Raw genomic sequence first — 19366 nt, 5'->3', positions numbered from 1 at the left:
ACTGACTGACCCTACCCCACTGAAGTTCCATGTCATTTATCACACACTAAGGGACAGTAAAATCTTTGTGAAGCAATTGATTGAACTCATCCCCGAATCTATCATAAAATCAAGCAACAAAATATTCCTTGGTGATGAGCAAGAATCTTCCAAAATGATCTATCCCTATCTGTATAGGACACCCTTCTCGAGCAATGTTGTGAAACCCTCCTTGACATATAAGTTGCTACATTTGAACTTTTACAAGTCGTTTGGGTCAGAATTGATACTCTAGTGAAATATGACTGGTCAGACCCTTTCCTCGTCCCCTTCTCTTCCCACTCCTTGACAATTTCCATGAATGAGCAACCTATAAGCCCAAACATGGGTGAGAAAATTGAAAGACCTAGACAGTCTCATGCTTGCCTCAGAATTGGGATAAGCCCTACCAACCCCATATTCCCTGTGCACAAGGAGTCAAGGATCGACAGGTGAATGTAACAAAGCAGAACATGGATTATCAATATGTTAGCAACTAGAAACCTAAAAGTCAGAATATCAGCATGAATGTTTACAAAAAAAGAACTAAACAAAAGCAGAAGGATGCTGAAAGCCTCTGAAAAAGCCTGGCGTCAAACGCCCTTGGCAGTAAATCTGATTCAACTCTGAGATGAATGAAAACAAATATAAAAAACTAATCTTTACAGCTAAATCGTGCTATACGTGAAAGGAAATTGACCAAGTAAAGAGCACACCAAAACAACTCACTACCTAAATTTAATATCATATGAGCGCATCAAAAGGGGAGTTCTCTAGTTGCTTTGTAAAGAAAGGTAAGGTTGAAATCTGTCTATCACTCAAATTCACAGGATCAAAACTATATTACCCTAAAACTCAAATATATCTGGACCAACTTCAAAGAGGTCTCGCCAGGCCTGAACAGATCAAATCAATCGACAAAGCTAAACATTTGCCTCACTTCTCTTAACCAATTTTTACAAACCTACTTAAGGAAATCAGCACCTGTCACCCGCTACTGTACAAACCAGTTCAACACCTCATTTTCACCACAATGGAAAGGTGATACTGCTTATAAATAAGCCAAGTGCTGAACCTGATTATAACCAGAAATGCTATAACTAGCATTCTACCACTTCTCATTTCTGGGCAAAGATGTTTAGAGTTGCATCATGTCCCAGCTCAAACATCAATGAAAAAACAATCTAGTTGATGATATGCAATCAGGTTTTCAACTGTGCTGTCACACAGAATGGTAACTTGTGCAAGATGCTCTCAGTATCCTTGCCCAAATGACTCATGCCTCCTTATCCTCAATCTCTCAGCTGTATCTGACACAGTGAATCATGTTTCACCTCACAGGCCTTAAGGAAAGAATGGGGCTAATGCTCAGTCCTCACATTACTCCCTTTTTAACCTGAGGAATCATAACCAATGTGTTCAAATGGTCAATCTCACCTTTAGAGTTATATTTTTCCATCAAGATGTTCACCAAGGCTCTTTTCTCTCCAGAACTTTTTAACGACTACATGGGGCCACGAGGCCCCATTCTAAGCAGGTCTAACATTTCTGCCTACTTCTGCACTGATGCTGCACAGTTGTACTTGAAAACCTCTGAAAATGTGGAGCATGTGACCAATGTCTTGGAGATATTCCATGCTGGATCATCACCTCAAACTCATCCCACACAAAACTGAGTTTCCCCTACTTTAACTATGGACCCAATTCAAACATGGGTCAAGTAACTCTTGGTACAAACTAGAATCCCCGAGTTCTCAACCTGCAAAAACACTGGACATATACCAAGATAGAAACCTCAATCTCTAAATACACATTTATGCACTAGCGAAAGGGGCACACTTCCTACTTAGACAGATTCCTGGGATCTCACCTTTTATTCCTGATTGAAATTTTAAAATAAGAATTCAACTGCTTGTCTTTCCAAGGGTTGACTACAAAAAGTTCTTGTCTGTAGGTTTTCCAAATCTGCTTTTAACCCCTATCAAACCAACCCTGTATGCAGCTGAAAGGTTTGCCACAAGCACTAGAAGATTTGATCAACTACCAGTCATCCCCTTCGAAATAAGAAAGAGGAACACACACAGTAAGAAAAAAGACAAAAATGCCTCAACTTCAAAGTAAGTAGAATCTTCAAACTTGCCTGCGTCATCCATAAACCAATGTCTGTGGAGCCCAACTGCCTTGCCCAAAGCAGATCATGTCAGGTAGCCATCTTCTCCAAAGAAGAAAAGACAATCTGCTCCTTGAAAACATTCATCCTCAGAGCTTCAAAGGTCGAAGCTCCATTCTACCAGCCACCAGTACAATCTTTAGACACCTTTAAAAAGGACAGGAAAACCCTAATGGTCCAATCCCACTTTCAGATTTGACTGCTCCTTTTATCATCAGCGAAACGTCCAATAAGGAATAGCCACTCAGTAAACAATGTTTAACCTCACTCATTTACCAGTTACCGCTCTTACATGCTAATGCTTGTTATTTTTTCCATATGGCATTGTATATTTCATTTTATGTGGGCATATATGTAAATAACAGCTGCTGTTTCCATTCGATATATTGCTTTTACATTCTAGTCCTGTCACATTTGGGATATGTTCACACTACATAAAAACCCGAAATAAATAAGTCTGTCCCCATGCCTTTTGCATGTGTGCCCAATATAGGTTATGGGTCTAATCTGGATGACTTGCCATGTAGAAAGAGTTTCTTGAGGTTGGCAAGACTGTGGCAGTGCACTGCAATTTGGATAGCCCTACGTGTGCTAAAGTCTTTTTACCAAAAATAGGACTCAGTGGAGGCCTTCAAAGATTAGGGGTTGGGTGCTTGTTTCTAAGGTCAATGTACTTTGAATGGTTGTGGATTTTATTTAATAGATTTATAGGAAGACTAGTGTAGATATTGTTGAAATAATGAAAGTGGGACACCACTATGGCAAAGATGAAAAAATCTTTCCCATAATGATGAGCAAAGAAAAGGCCCTTGTAGAACCAGGAGGTGATGTTATGGGTTTTGGGTGTCTACACAGATCAGATTGTACAGGTCAAATGGCCCACCGCTAGATATGACAATGGGGAACCAGCTAGCCCCGTATCAGTATCTCTTTTTTTGACGCACTACGACAAACCATGTACTGGTACATTAAAGTATGCATGCACAGGTGTCATGTAGTAAGTAATTAGTTGTTGGTGCTCAGATCCCCCTCTTCTAGATATTTGAGTGGATTTGAATGTCATCAGTGATGTTATATCTTGGGGTGGGAAGGACGTAGGTCTGCGTCACTAAATACATTTGGACCAAAATTAGTGTGAGCGGTGGCCATTGAGGCCCTCTGCTGATTTTGGAAATACCTGAGAAAAATGTGTAAAACCCCTAGTGGTGGGGATGGCTTTCCAGAAACTATGTCAAGAGGCACAGAGATACAATCTCCACCTGCCTCCTCCTCCTTCTGCCAAAGATCATGTGATCAATGGTGCTATAAACCGCATGGTTATGAAAATGAAGGACACATGGTTGAGAAAAAAAATGATGCATAGTGCTCCTCTATTAAATGTAAGAGGGCACAGATCTGTGTTCAAGTGATTATATTCTTCATTATCATAACCATCCAGCACCCAGGCTGCTAGACCATTTTTTTTATGATGCTCGTTAAACCCATTAGTATCCAGCAGACCTTTCATAGGGGTGCCTTTGTTTTCTCACTCATAATTGAGGATGCTAGATGCAGCAGAGATAATCAGGTCTTCACTTCATCTTTTGTAGTAAGATGACTCTCCAATGGGTTCATCTTGGAAGTTTAGTTCCCTCAAAAGGGATGAGTTTCTGAAGATTGAGTGCCTTTGTGATGCATGGGAGACCTGAGATATTATTTTTCTCTTATTGGACTGTGCTTTGTTAGAAAAGGGTATACCAGAAATGGGATGTTTACCTTTAGAAACTGGACTTTGCCTGCGAAGAAGCCAGTCCATTCATCTCAAAACGCATGTAAGGGACCTGGGGCCTGATTTATATATTGGCAGTATGCATACTCCATCACAATGGTGACGGAGTACCCTTACCACCAAGAAAAAGGTCTGCCCAACAAATTTAGATGTGGGTGGACCATAGTTTGGCAATGGTAGACACCACTCCGTCTCCGCCGTGGTCAAACATTTCGGACAGCCGGAATAAGAGCTGTCGGAGAAATCGCTATATGTCTGCCCGCCCAGTTTAGATGACATGTAGCTGTTTTTTACTGCCTTTCAACACCAGGAAAACCATGGCAGTAAGGCGCAGTTAAAAAGTATAAATGCCCCCCTCGCCGGGGGAGATGACTCCCATAGCGGGCGAGGGGGCATTGTTTTGGGGTTTTGTTACTGTAATATAAAAAGCTTTGAAAGTTTCCTGTGTGGCTCCGTCATGTTTGATGGAGCTGCACAGCAAAGTTCCAATACACTGGCAGGAACCGCCTTGATAGCGGGCCCAGTCAGTGCTTGTAATGTCCGTCGGGCTGACGGACGTCTCAGAATTTGGCAGGCAGAGGACAATGGGTCCGCCAAGATCCAAATTAGCCGCTTGGTGGGTGACAGGGCGGGGACTTGAGTGGTTGTCAGCAGCTTCTTGTAACTCCCAGAAGGTTCTTTCGAAACATTACCAGATCCACTCATTTGCAACTGGTTTGGATTTCGTCATCCAGAGTAATGCAAGTTTGTAGTCCCAATGAAAGGTGTTGCCCTCTGTTCAGTTCCAAATAACATCTAACTTTCTTCCCCATTATTTTTTGCCAGATGCTGCCAAGGTACCATTAGTTCACTGAGTATGAGCCTCACAGGTCGCTGGGTACCTGCGACCACTGCTTCAATGGCTGTGTGTAATCCATCTTATTCAACGACAACCGGCATAGAAAAGATCTATCACCAGAAAGGTGAAAACGTAGAATTGTAAGGGGGATGATGCTTTATTTGTAGCCACTTGCAACCGAAAATGCAGAGGTATCCCAGCAATTTATCGAGAATACAGGCTTTGAAAGCCTTCTATTCACAAGGCTCATCTGTGTCTCACTCATGCACTTCATGATGTTACGAGTGAAACGCAGACAATGTTTTATGTGAATTAAGAGAAGGCTTCAGCAACACTCGTTCTGAAACCCAGAATCCTGCCGACGCAGTGACAAAGTGGATACAAAATGCCGACAGCTGCTCGCTGGGCTCAACCACTTATCGCTGGTATCACGCCGCTAGAGGACAGCAGCTTTGAAAACGCATCAAACATGTAATTTCCATTCCACGTCGCATGTGGTGTTTTTCAAAATCGGAGAACCTCACACATATCCTGTAATGACCCTTCCAGGTGTAATCGAATTACATCTACTAGAAGGCAAGCGTGGGCAAGCAGTTGCTGCCAGCAAGCAAAGACAAAGTGATCTGGGGATGTGTAAAATGTGGTGTGGTTAATAAGAACAGGAACAGTGCAAGGAATTTCACTGATTTCCACAAAATATAAATGTGCCTCCCGTAGAGCTCGTGAGAGACGGAGAGGTCAGTTTTTCAGGTCTTTAGCAGTATTCGGTTAAACCACTAGGTGGCACAGTAAGATAATTCTCTACCAACTGTAGAAGAATTCTAGAAAATGGCCTGTGGGTTTTGTGTTTGTCCAAATCATGTATGTACCTGCTGGTGTATAAGGAGTGGTGCTATCCTGAAGTCATGGTCTTCTTTCCTGCCTTCATGACCCATCACAGGGACATCAATGCCCAGTTTTCCGTCTTTCAGTGCATTTTAGTAGTATGAAAACAACTGGCCCTGCCCCATTGAAGTTTCGTGTCATTTATCACACACCAGGGGGCAGTACAATCTTTTTGGAGAAATTGATTAAGCTCATCACTGAACCCCTCATTAAATCAAGCAAAAACATCTTCCTTAGCGATTAGCAAAAATCCCCCACAACCAATCTATCCCCATTTCAACAGGACAACCTCCTCTAGCAATGCTGCCACATAAAAGGTGCAGCAGTTGAACTCTAAGATGCCAAAAAAAGATGCATCCAAGCTGATATCCCAGTAAAAGGTCGACTGGTCAGACCATTTCATCATCCTCTTCTCTTTCCACTCCTTGATCATTTCCAAGAATGGGCAACATAGATAAGTTAAAATACGGGTGAGGAACTAGACAGTCTCATGCGTGCCTCAGAAGTGGGGCACACCCTACTTCATACTCCTTTTTTAATAAGGAGCTGATTAGCAAACAGGTCAAAGCAACACAAGTAAGACAAGGATAACCAACATGTTATCAACTATAAGTCAGAAAGGCAAGATCAGCACCCTGGCTTACGAAAATCTAAACAAAGGCAGGAAGATGCCGAGGACCTCTGAGTGAGGCTGGAATCAAACACTCTTGGCAATAAATCTGATTCAGCTGGGACATGAGTGAAAACAAATATTTGAAAAATAATCTTCACAGCGAAATCATCTAATTTACAAAAGAAAATTGACCAAGTAAAGAACACACCAAAAGATGCATCAACAGGAGTATTCTAGCTCTTTACAGAGAAATGAAGATCAATTCTCACTCTCTCACACCCAAATTCACAGGGCAAAAATGCTATTTAACCCTAAAACTCAAATCCATCTGGACCAACTTCAAAGAAGTCACCCAATCTGAACTGACCAAAACAATCACCAAAGCAAAACATTCATCTCACTTCTCTGAATCAATGCCTACAACGCTCCTTAAGGAAATCACCACCTCTGCCACTCACTACTATAGAAAGCTGAACGACGACTCATTTTCACAAGGTAAACCCTGAATTGCTTCAAATGGGCCAAGTGGTGCCCTGACTAAAAAAGAAAGGAATGAATCCAACTGATCTAATAGCTACAGACCCTTCACAAACTTTCCCTTTCTGGGCAAAGTCTTATAGAGTTGCATTAATGAGCCACCTCAAACACATCAAAGAGAAAACAACTTATTTGATTGGATGCAATCAGGCTTTTGACTGGGTTCCTGCACAGAGACAGTAACTTGTAGAAGATGGGCTCAGTAAAATGGAAAAATGACTCGTGCCTCGAAATGCAGAGAATCATAAGCAATGTGCACAAATGGTCAATCCCACCTCCAACCTTACATCTTCCCATTAAGTTATTCACCAAGGCTTCATCCTCTCTCCAAAACGTTTTAACCTCTGCATGGAGCCACTCGACTTCTTTCTTATTAGTTCTACTTCTGCACCAATAATCCACAGCTCTATTTGAAAATGTCCTCCTATGAAGAAGCAGAGCACATGGCCAATGTCCTTGAAGATATTCAAACCAGGATGCTGCATTGTCACCTCAAACTCAACCCACAAAAAATGAGTTCCTCCTGCTTTCTTCACTGTCCGGTACTGACATTGCTTCAAACATGGCTCAACAAACTCTCGGCACGAGCTGCAATCCCTCAGTTGTGTGTCACTGGACAAATACCTTTACAGAAACCACAATCTCTAAACACACATTAATGAAATGGGAAAAGGGGCGCAATTGTAATGTAGATTGCTCCATGGAATCCAATCTTCCACCCCTAACTCAGATTTTAAACTAAAGTCTCAATTGCCAAAGGTTGACTGCAGAAACTCCTTGCTTGTATTCCAAATCACCCTTTAACTTCTACCAAGGCAACCTCCATGCACCTGCAAGGTTGGCCATACACACTGAAAAATGTGATCGAATGTCGCAGATCCCCTCTGAAAAAAGGGGAACACACAAGAGGAAGAAGACAAAAATACCTCCCCCCTTTAAAATAAAAAGAATATTCAAATGTGCCTGCATCATGCATAAACTACGTCAGGTCTTTTGCATTTATTCAGTAAAACGACTATATGGCACAGTGAGATCATTCTCTAAGAAATGTGGCAGAATTCTACAATATTTCCCACAAGGGATTGATTAGGGGTTCCCTTGCTCTCAAAGATGGGAGTTTATACAGCCATTGTACTACTGGTTATCAGGCCACCCACAGCCTTGGTTTTCTGGACAGATTTCAATTACCTATTTGCTCAACTCTTACAATATTGTCTCTGGGGGTTCTTTTGCCCAAAACATGTACCTGCGGGTGTACTTTGAACAGGTTTTTTGGGTCTCTTTTTCTTCTTTTTTCATTAATCATACTCATATCATCGTCAACCACGACCTGAATAGCAAAGACAATATTAATAAGAGGTAATGATGTAAAATGGTATGGTGGCTAACACCGTATATTGTATCTATTTGCAGTGAAAGATAATGTTGACAAGTCATGCTGTATAATAGAAACTGATGCAGTATACATTGATTCTCCCATTGGTAGTTCATACACTGTTGGGTCAGGGGGCAGGTGGCACTAGGGTTTTGAGTAGCATAGATACAGGTAGGTAATTGCATTTTTAGACATTCAATAACAAATTAAGGAATGCTCGCTAGTGGGCTGAGAGTCAATCTATCCAGCATCGAATTACAGTAATGTGGTGCAAGGTCCCAGTATGTGCTACTTTTCTGGTTCCTCAGACTGGCACTATCTGCTAGATTACAAACGCTGGCAATTGGGCCTGAATCAATGTCAGTGGTGAGGCCATACTTAATGTCACCAGGGATGTCACAGATTTCAGTTACCTATTTGCTCAACTCTTACAATATTGTCTCTGGGGGTTCTTTTGCCCAAAACATGTACCTGCTGGTGTACTTTGGACGGTGCTGTTGTGGATCTATTTCTTTCTCTTCCGTTTTCATTAATCATACTCATATCGTCAACCACGACCTGAATAGCAAAGACAATATTAAGAGGTAATGATGTAAAATGGTATGGTGGCTAACACCGTATATTGTATCTATTTGCAGTGAAAGATAATGTTGACAAGTCATGCTGTATAATAGAAACTGATGCAGTATACATTGATTCTCCCATTGGTAGTTCATACACTGTTGGGTCAGGGGGCAGGTGGCACTAGGGTTTTGAGTAGCATAGATACAGGTAGGTAATTGCATTTTTAGACATTCAATAACAAATTAAGGAATGCTCGCTAGTGGGCTGAGAGTCAATCTATCCAGCATCGAATTACAGTAATGTGGTGCAAGGTCCCAGTATGTGCTACTTTTCTGGTTCCTCAGACTGGCACTATCTGCTAGATTACAAACGCTGGCAATTGGGCCTGATTAATGTCACCAGGGATGTCATCAATTATGTTTGTGAGGCCATATCTGATACTATGCCTGAGGCTGTGAGCAGTGGATTGGCAGTGACTTATGGTTTGCTCAGCTAACCATCTATGGACAATTTCAGTGTTTTTAGGTTTTTCTGTAGGACATAATCAATAAAATCGTAAGTATGTGGGCCTCAAACCTTGTATTGCTCTCCTTTTTCACCTGAATTTTTCTGCTTGCACTATACTATAGAGACATATTTTCTCACTGCTGTTCGTGATCCCTTATGTTATGCAGGTGAACTAGAGTAATAGGAACAAAGGTGGCAATATTACCTTACCTACTGATTAGATTTCTAAAAAAGTAAGCAAAATAATTAAGTACTAAGGTGGTTGGTGGTTAAAGTAGGTTTGTCATAGGCCAGCATAAAGGTATTCGCCAGAAACCTGACCCGCCAAAGTTTATGTTTGAGCCAGACTTCTGTGGGACTGTCAAATGAATTCATAATTTGATTGGCCATGCTCAGCGGTTGTTGTAGAGAGTGGATTTGACTTTTATTGTCTTCTTGGATTCAGTACATTTTTTTACATTCCATTTGAGGGTGGTGCAGCCATCACAGAGCAGTGTAGGTTTTTCACTTGGGTGCCTTCAAGGGTGGGCAGGGTGCAAGTGCAGGGTTGATTGCATTTGGGCAGTGCATTGTTTTTCTGCTTCTTTGCCGAAGCAGTCAGATAAGAGAGCCTTTGGGTTCCTGTTTTTCTAAGGTATGCAGTACATGATCAAGGTCATCTGGCGGTGTAGATTGGGAACCAGTGCGTCTTAGGAAGTCGTTGCTGACCTCTCTTTAGAAAATAACCATGCTGGGTGGACACCAAGTCCTTTCCCCCCAAACTACTCTCTTAGAACTATGCGTGCGAAACTGAAGCAGAGTAGAGACCCTGATATCAGACAACCTTCAAACTTGTTACTCTTTCATCGTGACATCATCATGGCCTCCTACTACATCTTTGGGTACATATTATGCTCCAGACCACAGTTCTTATACAGTCAGGTTGCTGCTTCCGAATAATGTCTTTAACCAGAACAATGCAGCATTGGTGGGATTATTAACACGTGTGAAGCATGCTATGGATATATTTCTGGGTCTGACACATTAAAGGGTGTGGAATTCAGTACCAGCTGCGCTCCAAACAAGGCGTTTATTCAAGATTCTCCCCATCACTAGAAGGAGTAGCCAAGGTGCATGCAGAAACCTAGTCAACTGCCCCGGGTGGCCATAAGCCAGCCCACAACTATGCACTCAGGTCATGCAAAGAGAAGAGAACTAAAATAGAGAGAACTTCCAATGTTATTATTGTTTCCAAAGAAAATATATTATTCCATTAAACACAGTGAGCACCTTGCTTCGCTGCCTTTTTGCGACTCTTACATATACGGGTAATATGATTCGCACGAAAATAAAAGCTAACTCAAGTATTCCCAGTTACCTATCCTGTTTCACTGTCAGACGACAGAGTCTCTGAGCCTCAGTCTGCACTGTCTAACTAGCTCATTTCACTTGCATTCCGCATTTTTAACACCGTCACTGGAAACTGCAAGGGCCGTCAGATCTATGGCATACCAGAGTCCGGCTCACATTCCTGGCAGGGCTCCACCTCCTCTTCTCTGTAGAGTCAGTCTCGGGGGTCTGAGAGATGGCAATTCTTCCAGGTGAATTAAAGGTCACTTCCTGCAAACGGTGGCACATTCTAGCTCTTTTGGAACAGAAACTAACATACGGAACTCAGACAGGCCAACACTATTTTTAAGCACCCAAAGCAACTTTCCAAATTTTTCATATAGAGGGCCCTCGTAAACACTTAAAGACGTCGAGCTCCGTGTGCCTCAGAAGTGCTCTTTATAAGAAAAAACATTGCTAAAGTTAATATCTCAGCAGTTTAGACCTGAGACCTGTTCGATTTGCTGGTACTTGTCTGGTGACATATTTGCCATTAATGTAGGCACTATGAAATACTTGCATGATAGGCTTTACGAAATAGTCACTCATGTAAGTCATAAAGTAGCAAGCTTCACGCTCCCAGAACAAAATCAGACGCTGAGACAATTGACAGAATATGGAGGTAGATACAGTGCATTTAAACAATTGTACTTGATATGAGAAAGTCAAATTGGTGTTAAGAGAAAAAAAACTAAAAATTAAAAAAATGTAGTGAAATGCATGAATAAATTCCAACACAAACATTAGATCAAATATATTTTAAACAAAGATACAAAGACCCTTGGCCTAGCAAATTCTCAACAAAAATTAACATCGAGGGATTCCCTGATTAACCCCATTAATGCTTAGTCACCATCTTTCCACACTGCAGGATCAAGTCTTGACTCCCTTCTGCATGTTCCAAGCCATTCACTAAACCCATCAAACAGCTCATTCACAGCCCCATCTTCACTTCCACCACTCATTTTTATGGTACAGCTACTAAAATCACCCAACACACACTTACAAAATATACAAAAGGCACTGTAGACACACTCACATCTATGAAGCCCTTCTTCTGTCCAGGCTTTCTCCAGGATCTTCTCAGCCCAGGAGGCAATTTACGAATCTTTGCAAACTTTGATTTCATGATCTGGTAGATAGCTTCTGCACACAACTATGAACCGGTAATCATCTGGCTATGCACTGTACTAGCTGGCAATATATATCCAGAGCAGCTAGTGATGTCACAGCTAACACCACTGTGACAACTAATGACACTGGAGGTGCCTGGGCAACCTCTCTTGGGTCTGGCAAGGGCAGCAAAGCCTGACATCAAGGTCATTGGATTTTCCCTGGTTCTGTTTCCCACTGCTGCTTTTAATCTATTTTACAGCATCACTGCTAGACTCCTCGATGCTGAAGTGTATGCTGATGTTTATTTGCAGAGATAAGCTTCTATGAGTGGCTACATTCTGACCTTTTTCAAAGAGCTTAGCCACACCCAATTTAGTTCCTCTCAGTGCCAGAGGCTAGTAAGGCAGTGTGTGCTTTTTCAGACAAAATATATATTTTTGATTTTAGCTCATTTTTTTCTCTCTTGCCTGTATTGACGAGGGCATGAGAACTTCTCAAGACATTTTTGCAAACACTATGACAAAAAAGTAGTAATGACAAAGTCAAAAGGCTGGCAGCCAACGTGAGACATATTGACATTTGTCAAAGTATTTCTTTCTATTATATTCAGATCTCTGTAGGAGTGCGTGTTCTTTCCTCTCTTCACACCTGTTCCTGATTCTCCCTTCCTGAAAACACTTTTATCTCCCCAGTGTAGCACGAGGCGTGTGCTTCAGTGTGTCACGAAAAGCACATATGCACCCATCAACACATGTGCCTGATTCATGTACATCATGCATGCATACGCATCAGTGATCATATAGGTATAGGTTTTCTTCCATAGAAAGCCCATTGCAAGATTGCCAGCCCTGCTTGTGCATGGGAACGGCAAGCAAAAAAGCATTGGGAAAGGTATATTTCAGATTTTTTTTAGATGAGATTTATTGGCTTTGCTAATTCATGTTTGTCTAGTGACATCTGTTTCATTAATGTAGGCACTATAAAAACTTGCAATTCACAATTTACAAAATTGACACTCGTGAAAGTCATAAAATAACAGGCCTCGCGTTCCGAGAACAAAGTCAGATGCTGAGAAAATTCAGGAGAATAATGAAGTAGATGCAGTGCATTTAACAAATTGTATTTGATATCAGAAAAACAATTTAGTAGTAAGAGGAAGAAAACTAAAATTTCAAAATTGTGTTAATAAAATAAATGAATAAAATTAGAAGGGGATCAAAAATATTTTGAATAAAGGCAAAAACACCCTCGGCCAAACAAATTCTGAAAAAAACCAAATCATAATCAAGGGATGTCCTGATTAACTCCACTACGGCTCTGCTACAATCTTTGGCCTTCCACACTGGAGGCTCAAGTCTTGACTCTGCATGTCCCAAGTCACTCAAACCCCTGAAACAGCCCAGACACAGCCCACGCCTTCACTTCCACCACTCATTTTTACAGCACAGTTACTGAAATCACCCAAACACACTTACAAAATATACAAAAGGCACTGTAGAAACTCACATCTATGAAGCCCTTCTTCTGTCCAGGCTTTCTCCAGGATCTTCTCAGCCCAGGAGGCAATTTACGAATCTTTGCAAACTTTGATTTCATGATCTGGTAGATAGCTTCTGCACACAACTATGAACCGGTAATCATCTGGCTATGCACTGTACTAGCTGGCAATATATATCCAGAGCAGCTAGTGATGTCACAGCTAACACCACTGTGACAACTAATGACACTGGAGGTGCCTGGGCAACCTCTCTTGGGTCTGGCAAGGGCAGCAAAGCCTGACATCAAGGTCATTGGATTTTCCCTGGTTCTGTTTCCCACTGCTGCTTTTAATCTATTTTACAGCATCACTGCTAGACTCCTCGATGCTGAAGTGTATGCTGATGTTTATTTACAGAGATAAGGAGGAGTCAGGCTCAGAGAAGGTCTGGTAGACAAAATATATATTTTTGATTTTAGCTCATTTTTTCTCCCTTGCCTGTATTGACGAGGGCATGAGAACTTCAACAAGACATTTTTGCAAACACTATGACAAAAAAGTAGTAATGACAAAGTCAAAAGGCTGGTAGCCAACGTGAGACATATTGGCTTTTGTCAAAGTATTTCTTTCTATTGTGTTCAGATCTCCGTAGGAGTGCGTGTTCTTTCCTCTCTTCACACTTGTTCCTGATTCTCCCTTCTGAAAACACTCTTATCTCCCCCTCCACAATTCTTCTAATGCACCCAACCCTCCGAGCCAGTGTAGCACGATGCATGTGCTTCAGTGTGTCACGAAAAGCACACATGCACCCATCGACACATGTGCCTGATTCATGTACATCATGAAACATGCAAACGCATCAGTGATCATATTGGTATAGGTTTTCTTTCATAGAAAGCCCATTCATTGCAAGATTGCCAGCCCTGCTTGTGCATCGGAACGACAAGCAAAAAAGCATTGGTAAAGTTATATCTCAGATTTTTTTTAGATGAGATCTATTGGCTTTGCTAATTCATGTTTGTCTAGTGACATCTTTGTCATTAATGAAGGCACTATAAAAACTTGCAATTCACAATTTACAAAATTGACACTCATGAAAGTCATAAAATAACAGGCCTCACGTTCCGAGAACAAAGTCAGATGCTGAGAAAATTCAGGAGAATAATGAAGTAGATGTAGTGCATTTAACAAATTGTATTTGATATCAGAAAAACAATTTAGTAGTAAGAAGAAAACTACAATTTCAAAATTGTGTTTTATAAAATAAATGAATAAAATTAGAAGGGGTCAAAAATATTTTGAATAAAGGCAAAAACACCCTCGGCCAAACAAATTCTGAAAAAAACCAAATCATAATCAAGGGATGTCCTGATTAACTCCACTACGGCTCTGCTACAATCTTTGGCCTTCCACACTGGAGGCTCAAGTCTTGACTCTGCATGTCCCAAGTCACTCAAACCCCTGAAACAGCCCAGACACAGCCCACGCCTTCACTTCCACCACTCATTTTTACAGTACAGTTACTGAAATCACCCAAACACACTTACAAAATATACAAAAGGCACTGTAGAAACTCACATCTATGAAGCCCTTCTTCTGTCCAGGCTTTCTCCAGGATCTTCTCAGCCCAGGAGGCAATTTACGAATCTTTGCAAACTTTGATTTCATGATCTGGTAGATAGCTTCTGCACACAACTATGAACCGGTAATCATCTGGTTATGCACTGTACTAGCTGGCAATATATATCCAGAGCAGCTAGTGATGTCACAGCTAACACCACTGTGACAACTAATGACACTGGAGGTGCCTGGGCAACCTCTCTTGGGTCTGGCAAGGGCAGCAAAGCCTGCCATCAAGGTCATTGGATTTTCCCTGGTTCTGTTTCCCACTGCTGCTTTTAATCTATTTTACAGCATCACTGCTAGACTCCTCGATGCTGAAGTGTATGCTGATGTTTATTTGCAGAGATAAGGAGGTGTACTGTGTGTCAGGCTCAGAGAAGGTCTGGTAGTTTGCAGCCTCTTCCAGACCTTCCTCAACAGCTTCCCACAGAGTCCAACATGGAGGAATCTCGAAGCATCTTTCTTTTCCTAACGCAGGTTCTTTATGAAACCCACCAGGTGGTGAAACTCCCTATTAGCAGACCGTGGAATCATTCAAGGTTTCACACATTTCTAGATCAATCTCAAGAATTCTTCCATGCTACTACCCCCACCTGGTCAAAGGACATCACCACACTATTTGATGTGAAGGTATTTTATCAGCAGCAAGTTGAAGGCCTGTGACAAAAGCGGTCTTGTTGTTTACAAAGCTAAATAAACAAAGGTAAATAAGCTAACAGTGTGTATTATTCATGTTTAGGGGTCTCGTAGAGTCGAAAAGCATGCTTGTTTTTCGATACCTATGCGTCGACCTGTAGTTGATTATGATGTCGTTGGGATTTTAAATGTGAGCAGTTTTTAAATTAATATGTTTTTGCAAGCTCCAATCTCTGCATTCTCGAATAAAACTACAGCAGTGGCTCCCAAACATATGACTCCTGAGGACCCCAATGAATCATTACCAGAAGCCGGGGACCCCCAGCAATTTTTACGATTTAATTTTCAAACATTAAAACAGTAATTCACAAAAAATATAACAAGTACGCACCAAAAAAATACTCAAATTATTAAAGATAAAATTCTTTTATATTGAAAAAAATGTGCAAAATTCAAAACATTTTATTGGGAAGGTTGTTTGGTTTTATTTAGGAAAGGTGAATCCTCAGGTCATATTCTACATTTCCTGAGCGATTTCTGTTTTTATTTTTTTAGATATGCAAGATCTGAGAAAGCTTTTTCACATTAATAAGTGAAGGGGAAAGGAAGTAAACCATAAGGGGCTCTCATCTCTCCCTAGCCTCTCTGTCACATGTACTTAATTTGTTTTATAGCACCTCTCATACCACTGTAGGGTGTCAGGGCACTTTACAGGGGACTACAAGGTGTAGGATTTACATGTCATCCACACTGGCAGGCATTTTCTAAGAGTGCTTGGTCTGGAGAAGCACAAACCTAGGATTCAGAACACAGCACAGTGATTAGCGATGACGTTAGCACAGTGCTTAATTTGTAAATAAAAACGTGCCGGTGCCCAAAGCCCTCCTCTTAAACACGTGGCTGCTGCAATTAAATGTGGGTACACGGAATACTGAGGCAGCATAATCCTAAACCATCTCGGGCCTCTTCAATCCATATAAAGCCACTCCCTGCCACTTCAGCTCATTCTAGCAGCTTTATACTTTCTCCCTTTGTGACGCTTTTTCGTTTTTCCCTTTCTCCGTCTTTCCCATATGTGTCTTTTTTGCTCACAGCAAATGCTTGAGGCAGAAGAATGAGCCCCGGCCCTCAAAAATAATTGCAGGTGCTTAGCACCGGAAACAACAATCATAAATTAAGCACTGCGTTAGCAATAAGAATGTAGTTCTACACAAGCAGACCTTTTTTAGCAGCATAAGGAAAATAAGACTAGGAAAAAAACAACTTTCTAATGTGTGCCATGCGGTTTGCATGCAGCTCTTTAATGGCAGTTCACAGCTCACTGTGCTAGATTATGATTATGAACTACATAGTAACAAAATAATTTCTGTGACAAAAGCAGAACCCACTGTGCCATGCACATAAAATACTGTTTTTTGCATGATACATATTCTATGCAACAGGCATATTAACCATCTGCGCTACCTTTCAGTCAAAACTGCCACTGCATAAAACTCCCATCTCTCTCCAGCAGATACATTAATCACTTGAGTTAGCTTGACGCTTTTATTTTTGCAGTATAAGAAGCTTTGCAGTGCACTGAAAACTGCTCAACAAAGGAAGTAATAAATATGAAAACACACATGCATGTGTTTGTCAGAGGCCCCATCTGGAGAAGTGCCTTCCTCCCAGCCCAGCCTGCGGACCCCCTGGGAATGTGTCACGGACCCCTGGGGGTCTGCGGACCACAGGTTGGGAGCCACTGAACTACAAACAATAAACTGAAATGGTTCAGAAAAAAAAGATTTCCCTTTGACTGACGTCATTAAAGAATAGCAAAAGTGGTTCTGAGACACTACCAGCAAACAGAGGTAGTGGTGACAGGAGACTCGGACCCTGGAAAATTACAATAGCACCTGACTATAGCACTCGATGCGTTTCCAAACTACTCAACAATTCATTGCGTTCTCTTAGATATGCTTAGAACAATGACTTTGAAAGGGGTTTCCCCAGTTCTTCCCATACAGTTATAATTTGTAAGGAACGCCACATAGGTGTACAGTAGTTGCCAGCTGTACTGTCAGATGTCGTCTTTTTAGGTCTCGGCTACAGATGGCTTGAGTTTCCATGTCAGCAGATCTCTTCTTTCCAATGCAGAACATATATTTAGAGAGGGATTTGGGTCAGCACCTTGCTCAAGATTGGATGGCATTGTTGTCACCCCCATGTGCGGTCTCTTGATTTGATGGCTTTCCTCCATAATCTTGTATTTGCCATGCCCAGCAGCATTTTAGTCTGGCAGCGTTCTGACTGGACGAGTTGTATCCTTCACTGCTCAATTGAGCGGACTCTTTTGAGGTCTGGCATTAACTAAGACTTGTTTTTATTTTACTAACATTATATGCAGGGCAAGCTTTATGACGGTGCGACTGGTGCAGCTTCACCTGGCACTGACCTCGAGAGAGAGAGACCTGTGTTCAGAAATAACTTTAAAAGCACCTGCTATTGTCATGGCCAGCAGTTTTCAGGCAACAATAAAAATGTCAACACAGGTGACTAATGTTTCTGCTGAGTTCCAGTTTTGTCTAGTGACAGCTTGGACTCATTATAAAGGAGGGCAGAGGGTTAGCATGCCTGCTGCAAAGAACGTGTACCAGGCAGACCAGAGAACAGTAGTCCTCATTGTGCTGTCTAGCTTTTCCTATAGACTGAATTATGCAGGTAAGATTTATTCCCTCTGTATAATGTGTGTAATGTTCTCTGACACTCGATGGTTAGTATAAGTAGCTATAAACAAAATAGATGCAGGTAAGAGAGGGGTTGTGGAGAGATGAGTGACTGTTGGAAAGTGGCGGTGAGGGAATCTGTGGAGAAGGTCGTCATTGGGGCGAGGGGGATCAAAAAACATTGTCACACCAGGCTCCTCTAATTCTAAAGCTGGCCCTGATTATACGTAAAACAAGCATACATGTAGGGTTTTTCAGTTAGCTATCTTCATCCATTTGTCATTCACATTTTCTTCCACGTTACAGCATGGGTCAATCAGTAAGCCCACTTCAGCTATTTGCTAACTTCTCACTGTGAGTGACTGCATTCTGCCCATTTGCAAAGAGCACACCTACACACAAAGTAGTTCCCTTCAGTGTCGGAAACTTCTAAGGAAGGTAATGTGTGCTTTTTGTGACCAAATAAACATTTTTGCTTTTACCCAATTTCTTTCTTTTGTTTGGATTGACAAGGGCCCAACTGCTCTGTAAAAAGAAAATGTTTAATGGCATGTGTGGCTGTAGATACACATGCTCTGCATACTTCTGCCATCTACTGCTGGGTCTGGAAGATTACAAGTTGTTTTTCTTCTAAAAGTCTTTTAAGTCACGAGGTATAGTGACTCTTCCGCTTGTTGGTATGCACATAGGCATTGACTCCATTGTTAGATTGTTTTCTTCAGTCAACAGGTCCGATTGTGTTTTTGCCAAGCTCCGGTTCAAGACCGTTTTTCTGACTCTTCCATTTGGGATACCTTCAATACCATCAGTACTGTCTTTCTAAAGCATATTCCGTACTTTGAGCTCTGGGACCTGAAGACACTACCCGTTGGATCGACCCTTTTCGACAGAGGCCATTTTCTTGGTTCAGTCTCAAGGAGAATGAACTTCTAATTAAATGGTCTCCCTTCCATTTCTGCCACGCGAAGTTCCAGTAGACAGATCAGCACCAGGTCTGCAACCTCTGCCTATCTCCAGACCACAAAGAGGAGGAATGTGAGGCTTGCAAATCTTTTCAATCAATAAAGACCCTCAGAGATCAATGGGCCTTTTGTAGGGTAATGCAATAACCGGATATTGCGGAAACCCCAAACATCTTGGGGCTACAAGGCACCATGTCAGAGCCA

The 19366-nt window shown here is 41.6% G+C and overlaps 1 protein-coding gene across 11 annotated transcripts in view; it reads right to left on the bottom strand.

Annotated features, from left to right (window-relative positions):
* Positions 1-19366, bottom strand: part of ANKRD44 (ankyrin repeat domain 44) — a 618040-nt gene that overhangs the window by 395980 nt on the left and 202694 nt on the right. The gene's annotated exons all lie outside the window — the stretch shown is intronic.

Source organism: Pleurodeles waltl, chromosome 3_1 (assembly GCF_031143425.1).
Source record: "Pleurodeles waltl isolate 20211129_DDA chromosome 3_1, aPleWal1.hap1.20221129, whole genome shotgun sequence".
Lineage (NCBI taxonomy): Eukaryota > Metazoa > Chordata > Amphibia > Caudata > Salamandridae > Pleurodeles > Pleurodeles waltl.
Note: the sequence above shows the minus strand (reverse complement) of the source record. Positions and strands in the feature narration are given on the sequence as shown.